The sequence below is a fragment of the Sinocyclocheilus grahami genome, unplaced genomic scaffold, assembly GCF_001515645.1.
Source record: "Sinocyclocheilus grahami isolate Dianchi unplaced genomic scaffold, SAMN03320097.WGS_v1.1 scaffold154.1, whole genome shotgun sequence".
NCBI classification, from domain to species: Eukaryota; Metazoa; Chordata; class Actinopteri; order Cypriniformes; family Cyprinidae; genus Sinocyclocheilus; species Sinocyclocheilus grahami.
Genome location: NW_015505333.1, coordinates 964,836 through 972,479, shown reverse-complemented (window position 1 = coordinate 972,479; position 7,644 = coordinate 964,836). Strand labels below are relative to the sequence as shown.

General features: G+C 36.7%; 1 pseudogene; it reads left to right on the top strand.

Moving 5' to 3' along the window:
* LOC107592558 (copine-5-like) overlaps window positions 1–7,644 on the top strand; it is a 178,539-nt pseudogene that overhangs the window by 120,780 nt on the left and 50,115 nt on the right.

Below are 7,644 nucleotides of genomic sequence, written 5' to 3'. Positions count from 1 at the left end.
GTTTTGAGTTGATTAGCTGATTGGCATGTCACCATATTCTAATTTGTTGAGATAGTGAATTGGTGGGTTTTTGTTAAATGTGAGCCAAAATCATCACAATTAAAAGAACCAAAGACTTAAACTACTTCAGTCTGTGTGCATTGAATTTATTTAATACACAAGTTTCACAATTTGAGTTAAATTACTGAAATAAATGAACTTTTCCATGACATTCTAATTTATTGAGATGCACCTGTATGTGCTCTGCCTGCCTCCTTACACATTTGACAGAGTGAGGGTCACAACCCTGTCCCAACCAATCAGTTTGGAGAACCAAAACTGTGTGTCAGAAAATGATTTTATTGCCTGTGTGTGCTCTAGCTGCTAGGCAGCATGCTGCAGTACGGTGCTTAAATGTGCCACATGCTATGGCAAATCAGGAAGTGAGGCATTTTGATGACATTTCAAAGTGCCTGCATTCAAAAAAGAGGACAATATATCTTCAATGTTGGTCAGTGGTAAAGGCTTGGGGTGATACTACCTGTTTGTTCAACCAGCAGCAATGGAAACATGTTTCTGACAGTCCTTATTTTTGAAAAATAATAACTCAAAGTGATTCTTCACTCCAGAATAAAAATGGTCTGAATAGAGTCCTGCAGCAATGCTGAATTTTTGTAGGCTAAAACCTGGAAACAGCTCTTCAGGTTCCATCATCCCAAAGTCATTGGGTTTTTTTAAATTATTTTTTGGTCAAATGCCTCAGATAAGATCTGTGGTTAATAAAAGCTCAAGATATTTTCAAGTTTTATTCTACAACATAAAGTAAATCAGTAATACTTTGGGATTGTTTTTTAAAGATTTTACTTGTCTTAAAAAAGGTGGATGCCAAGTTTGCGGTTTTCTCATGGAATTGAGCTACTTTTATATTGTTGGGTTGAATCAAACTGGCCTGCCCTCTAGAACGTGATTTTGATAGCCAATTTCTCCTGTAAGGTGACTGGACTTGACAAAAGAAGACATTCTGAAAAATGTCTATTAGAAGATATTTCAAACGACGATATTTCTAAGGTTTTTGTCCATACATAGTGTTGTATTGGACCCTACTGACTTTCATAGAGAGTGAATGAATGGTGACAGCATTTTTGTATGAACTATCACTTGAACTATGTGATACAAATCCTGAGATAGCCTGTTTCATTTATAAATATAAAAATGCTTTCAGCACATCTCTTTCTGTGTCCAGCTGTCTGCTCTGGCTCATACTGCAGAGCCCTGGTACTCCACCTAGCAGGGACTGCTGTATCTTTGACAGGCCATACACATCATGAAAGAGTGTTAACAGTGGGGAAATAAACCAGGACAGTGAATATATATATGGAACATAAATTACATGATGTTGCAGTGCCACCACAGGCGGTTGTCTCCTGGGGAACTGTGCCGATCTGTGTGAATGAAATTCCCAAAGAGGACGGCGTCAATACATCACCCATGCCATTTATGTAGACGGTAACAAATTATAGCTCCAGAGCCCATTAAAATAGATGTCAGTGTGCATCCATTCTATTCCAAGCTTCAAAAGAGTAGATACGAAACATCCCCCACACATCTCCATGGTTTTATTCTGATCTCAGTTAATTTGAGACGGTAATGAAATGAATCACAGATGTTCTACTTTAGACTAAGAATAAACCTCAGGGAGGATATATACCTCATTTTATCTATGAAAACCTTAGGCTGAAGTTTTTTTTAATTTCCAGAGGAATCAAATTTTCACTTATGTTCCACTAGCAAATGATGACTGTCAAACAGAGTTAGAAAATACAGCTCAAAATATATGAATGTTTAATCAAGAGACTACCACAGTTTTGCAATAAACGCTGGTGTTGACATTCGGTGTGGCAGTCCAATCCCACACAACGCGTTTTTCATGCAACTCCCGAAGAGATGAGAAACTCGGATCAACGTTTTGGTTTGAGGTCAGTGCATGGGAATTAAAAACAGCTCTGGATTGTATCTTCAGTCTTCAATATCTTCTGCAAAGCTCCTTTCCCGCTTCCCGTCCTCGCTGTTTGGGCTCAGAGTGCAATCTATTTTCTTCTCCTCTGTTGTGAGGCTTGATAGACAGCTGCCTAGGGACTCTGCACTCTCTTACTGTCAGGGAACATGACGCCCAGGTGACAGATACTCAGAGAGGTGCTGACTCACTACTTTGAAGATAACGAACGTCAAAGGACGCTACCGCCCACAATTCCGTGGAGGGAACATGTTTTTGTTGCTTCCTCGACTACAGGAGATTTTTTGATATTTTGCGTTCGCTTTGCCTTACTGGTGAGGTGTGCAAAACTTTTGCCTACAAGTCAAACGGCAATGTTGAGGTGAAAAGTTTTTCTAATAGAGTTTCACTTTGTCAGTAGTGCAAAGTTCTCAAAAATTTAAATTCTGTCATCATTTACTCATTCTCATGTTTTTCCAAACCTGCATGGCTTTCTTTCTTTTTTTTTTTTTACTGTATGAGAAACACAAAAGTGAAGTGACATGTGGCCAAGTATGGTTACCCATACTAGGAATTAGTGCTCTGCATTTAACCCATCCAAAGTGCACACACACCCGGAGCAGTGGGCAGCCATTTATGCTGCGGTGCCCGGGGAGCAGTTGGGGGTTCGGTGCCTTGCTCAAGGGCACCTCAGTCGTGGTATTGAAGGTGGAAGAGAGAGCTGTACATTCACTCCCCCCACCTACAATTCCTGCCGGACCAGAGACTCGAACTCGCAACCTTTGGGTTACGAGTCCGACTCTCTAACCATTAGGCCACGACTTCTGACATTTTAAACAGTGTTTTTGTCCATACACCTGCATGTTCTCAGAAAAAAGGTACAGAAACTGTGACTGGGGCAGTACCTTTTCAAAAAGGTACTAATATGTGCAATTTAGGTACTAATATGTACCTTTAAGGTACCAATATGCACTGTTAGCGGTAAATAAGGCACAAAGGTGCAGTCCTGGGGCTTATGTATTACAAGGAACACAAGTTATGCAATCAGATTACTTTTTTTCAATAAATAACTAGTAAAGTAACGCATTACTTTTAAATTTAGAAGAAAATATCTGAGTTACTTTTTAATGCAATATAAGTAATGCAAGCTTCTATAAAGAGTAACTAACACAATTAGTTACTTTTTATGGAGTAATGCAATATTGTAATGCATTACTTTTAAAAGTAACTTTCCCCAACACTGCAAAGGTGTACAGCACCATTTTTTTTTTCTGAAAGTGTACAATGAAAGTAAATGCGGTCCAAAACAGTGTTGGACCCTGTTTGTGTTTCACAAAAGAAACATAAGTCAGGCAGGTTTGGAACACCATGAAAGATATTAACTTCTCACAGTATGCTTTTTAAATATTTTATACATTTATAGATATCGAGGGACATATTAGCCCACTCATTTGTTTACCCCAAAGTAAACATCAAGACAACTCAGCAGAACTGAGCAAGCCAACCCCATGACATTCATTTGTGCTTTTATTCCAGAAACACTGTGCCCTCTGGGCATTGACTCAGTGTAATCATAAGAATTATTCACTTTCTCTATAAGTGACTGTAATGATTTGTGTGGGAGTTCCGGACTGTTTGCAGACAGGAAGTAAACATAAACAGATTTTTTTTTGCCGGTCTATAGAGTTTTCTGAAATGCCTCTCAGTCAAGCTAATGAGCAAGCTTTAAGAGCCTGTGTTTCCGTCCTCATTAATATGGGCAGTAGCTAGCTTTATTTTTTCAGCAAATCTTGTTGATGTAAGCCACTGAATGAACACCTGCCACAGGATGCATTCGCAGACCTGCGCTGCTTTTGTTTAATTGTGACTGATGACTCAATTTAGGCCTTAGCAGCAAGAGACCAATCAAAGCACAGTGAAATAAGTTCAATCCAAGTCTTGCACAAGTCTCTAAATTGATTATCCATGAAATCCCCCTAAATCAGCACAACATAATGTTCATTATTTTCTTGAAAAAGGCTGATTTTGTCATTATTATCTGTTGTACTAAAGTGTTAACTATATGGTAAATATATGCTAACTTTTAATCACTTGTAATGTTCTTTTGATCATAGACACAATCAAATGTGCTAAGATGACATTTAGCTACATCAACATTTGTGAGACTTATTCCAAAAGTTTTGAGCTTAAATGATCCTTTCTTCCATAATAAAAATGTATGTTATGCTGGATGTTAGAATTTTTTATAGTATTTTGTTTGAATTTAATGAAATTTTAATTATAGGATTGTTTTACTTGACTACATTCTCAAATAACAAAAGTATTTTTTAACCATTTGAAATTATATCAAATATATTGTAGTTAATTTGCAAAAATAAGTAAATAAATGATTAAGATTGGTATTTATTTAATTATTTTCTTTCCATATATTGGATGATGCATCATCGCCCTATACATGCTAAACTCATCTCTAATTATGTTACAATTTATGTGTTATAATTTCATGTAAATTAAGCTCATTATACAGTAGATATGAAACCCACCACTGTTTTCCTGATGCAATTAACATTGCTATTCTTGTACAAAAAGCAGGTGGCAAACTGAATTTTATTAAAATACATGTTCTTGTGGGTTCTTACATTTTCTTTGGACCATGGCAGCAGTAATTTATTAAATAATGAAGAAGAGCGTTATAAATGGTCAAACAGACGCACAGTCAAGTTGATTGCACTTTAAGTCCTTTAAAGAGCCTCTTCAGATATCTGGTGAGAAGATTCCCGAACATCACAGTGATGTTGTACAGGAATTATGCCATTCAAATTACCTTCAGCTTTTGATGTTTGGCAGTGTTGACACCATTACCTAATCTGCATAATTCCTTTAGTAAATCAACTGCTAAAACAATGCAGACAGTGCATGCAAATTCCTAGTGAATTCTCCCCTCAGAGTATATTGATTTGTCAAACATACCTGAGATTTTTCTGTTTTCCAGAACAATCAAAGTGGAAGTGTATGACTGGGACCGTGACGGCAGGTAAGCTGATGCCTGGCTTTTGATGTGAATTACAAAGGAAGAGTTGAAGTGATATTTCACTGTAGTGAATCTGTGAATCTTCCCATGTTTTAGCCACGATTTCATTGGTGAATTCACCACCAGCTACAGAGAGTTAGCCCGAGGTCAGAGCCAGTTCAACATTTATGAGGTGAGATGTCGACCACATAGAATTATTATTATTTTAATCTATAATAATTATATCATTAGAAAGCAGACTTTCATTTTTTTTTATTCAGCCATAACACTCAAAATGTGTTACAAGATAAAAACTACTCAAAATGATGTAGCAAGTCAAATATTCCAAGCCATATGGATGCTTTAAATTTTTCAGCTAACACATCAATCACCTATGAAAGCCACTGGTCTTCTCTCTATACTTTGAAATAAGTTCATTCTCAATTTAAAACTGATTCCTCAGTCTGAGAGACACAGTAAAAATGTTATATGCTTTTCAGTTCTAAATCAAGAATCTTTTTATGGATATTTCACACTCCTTCTTCAGCCACCCCCATCCACATTCAGTGTCGCAGGTATCTAAAAGTCTCTTCTTTGTTTTTCTCTGGTAATTGCATGGACGGTACAGTCATCAAAGCCCTTAGAAAGCATGCAAATGGGGATTACAATAAGAGCGTTCCCGGGATTTCAAATTATTACAGTGATTTACATCCCTTCTCCAAAGGATGGTATCTGATATCGCAAGCATTCCCAGCACTCCTACCTTCTAATGTGTTGATGCCAACACATCACCAACACATAACAAAATATCTCATGGCAGATGAAGCAGTGATTCAGGTGGCCTGTGAAAGTGTTGTTGGGAGCTGTGCAATCAGGGCTGATAAAACATTCATCGTGTCTCTTTAGGAGGTAGCAGTTGAGGCTTAAACAAATGTGTCAAGTTGGTTTATTGACCTTGGAATGAGTTCTGGTGACTTCAGAACATAAGATGTTGTTTTCCCTGGAGCATTTGTAGGAAATTATGTAATTACAGTGTACTAAAGCAGTTATTACAGTGTAATAACACGTTTTATTACAGTACATGACCTTTTTTTACACCAAAGAGTCTTTAGATTTACATCTTATAAATCTCTACTCTGTAATCTCACCTCTTAGGCTTTTGTGAAGCTGAAGGGTCGATGGGTCATGAGTCTACAGAGAACATATTCAAAAACTCTTTTCATGTCCAGATCCTTGCATCCATCTGAGCACAAAGAGTCTATTTGAGCTATTGATTACTTTGTGTTTGGAGATGAATGGAGGATGACCAGGGGTTGCTGGTCCATTCTTCGGTACTTCACCCCTTACAGCTAAGAGGTCGCCTGGATAGTTCCACTTTCATTTGTGTGCTTTCCAGCATCATTATCTGTCTTATTCTTCCTCGCTCTGCCTCTCTTTCATTCTTTCTTCTAGTGACAATAATCTTGACCAAATCTATCTTCCCAGCGCCATTTCATCAAAAAAATGGATAGCCTGTCCAGCATTCCTTCACGTTTTCTATCAAAATATATGTGGGATATAATATATAGGAAAAAATAATTGCTTACATTGCTTACATAGATCATAAGAAGGCAAGGAACACCATTACTGTTGCGTACACTTCAGTGCAAAACGCAAAACGTATGCTTTGTACATAAGTGTTGTATAACTCCCAATGTGTATTATATATCATATTATATTATATTAACTCATCATGTTCTTAATTCGGTGGCACCATTTGTTCTTAAAGGGATAGTTCACCCAAAATGAATTTTCTGTCATCATTTACTCATGTTGTTCACCTGTAACTGAAAAACAAAAAAATATACAGTATATCTGAGTTTGGTTCCAAACCGCTATAAATCCATTTTGATTAATTTGAGTAAAAATGTGTTTTCTTTACCAAGAAAGTGGCAAGATGAAAACCCCTATTTTCTGTTTCAAACTTTCACATAGCATCTTTAGGTTATAATAACATTAAAAATTCAAATGCAGATTTTGATTTTCAAAGATTTATTATAAAATTTTATTATTTTTTCCCCAAAATGCAATAAATCCATGGCACGTTTTTTTTTTTTTTCAAAATGCAATAAATCCATTGAATCAATATAAAAGTAGTTTTTCATATTGAAACTGTTGAAAATACACAACATAGTAAGTTGATCCACATATGACAGCCTCTGTCTGAACTTGGTCAATACTAATCTTATGTACAGGCATATAAATTACTTACAACAATAAAAGAAAATTTCATCATGAACATACATGAATAACAATATCACATTAAACCACAGAAATTCCAAAGTGACATTTCCTTTACCTTCAACTTCCAAAAGTGCATTCATCTTTGCCATGTTACTGTGACGAATCATCCACTGAAGGCGAGCGTAGTGAGAACCCAAGTGCAGTTTATTTACAGAGTGATCCAAACATCCAAACAATAATCCGAGACACAGACTTGACTTGACTTAACGAGGCATGAAACAGACTTGACTCACCGACAGCAGGTTACAACATCAATACACGACCAAGAACAATGACAACATCATGGCTACTTATAACAAACAAGAGGGTCACATGACAAGAACAAACCAATGGGAAACAAGACACATGACTAAGACAACCAATCAGAACATGACACAAT